Raw genomic sequence first — 536 nt, 5'->3', positions numbered from 1 at the left:
TCGCTGTATACCATTGGCTAAGGTGGCATACGATTTTATCAATCAATTAAGGGCTTTGCAAAAACGTCCTGCCATGTTTAATTTGTACATGTATTGTACATTGATGTATGAAATCACTTGAAATTATAAATATATAGTTATCTGAATGTTCTTCATACTGATGCACTTATCTCTTCAAATATTCAGTGACTTCATTTTATACTAATGTACCTTATCTGTCTCTGAGTCTACATGGCTGATTGCTTTTAGTGTATGCATAGTATACAGCATGGCTTTTATTCTATGCAATATCTATACATACAGTAGAATACATCTTTATTTTAAACGTTAGCTTTTGGTTGTGTATAATTAAGCTTTAGCATTATAAGTTAGCAGAGTGCACTGTTCATGAAAAAGATGGTTTAATACATCACTGCATGAGCTCCTAACGCATATAAAGGGTCTATTAAGTGCGAATGTGAAGAGAAATTAATATAATATCGATTAATTTAAGGCATATCATGTCATTTTTAACTATTAAAATATCCAAAGTCAAA

General features: G+C 30.8%; 1 protein-coding gene across 6 annotated transcripts in view; it reads left to right on the top strand.

Moving 5' to 3' along the window:
- Positions 1-536, top strand: part of nptna (neuroplastin a) — a 48,511-nt gene extending 47,975 nt beyond the window's left edge. For 5 of the 6 annotated variants that reach the window (XR_012399783.1, XR_012399782.1, XM_068217333.2 and 2 more), the window contains one exon: positions 1-536. This exon is cut by the window's left edge and continues 423 nt beyond it. The gene's annotated coding sequence lies outside the window, so the exon portion shown is untranslated. 6 annotated transcript variants of the gene reach the window in all.

Source organism: Danio rerio, chromosome 25 (genome assembly GCF_049306965.1).
Source record: "Danio rerio strain Tuebingen ecotype United States chromosome 25, GRCz12tu, whole genome shotgun sequence".
NCBI lineage: Eukaryota > Metazoa > Chordata > Actinopteri > Cypriniformes > Danionidae > Danio > Danio rerio.
Note: the sequence above shows the minus strand (reverse complement) of the source record. Positions and strands in the feature narration are given on the sequence as shown.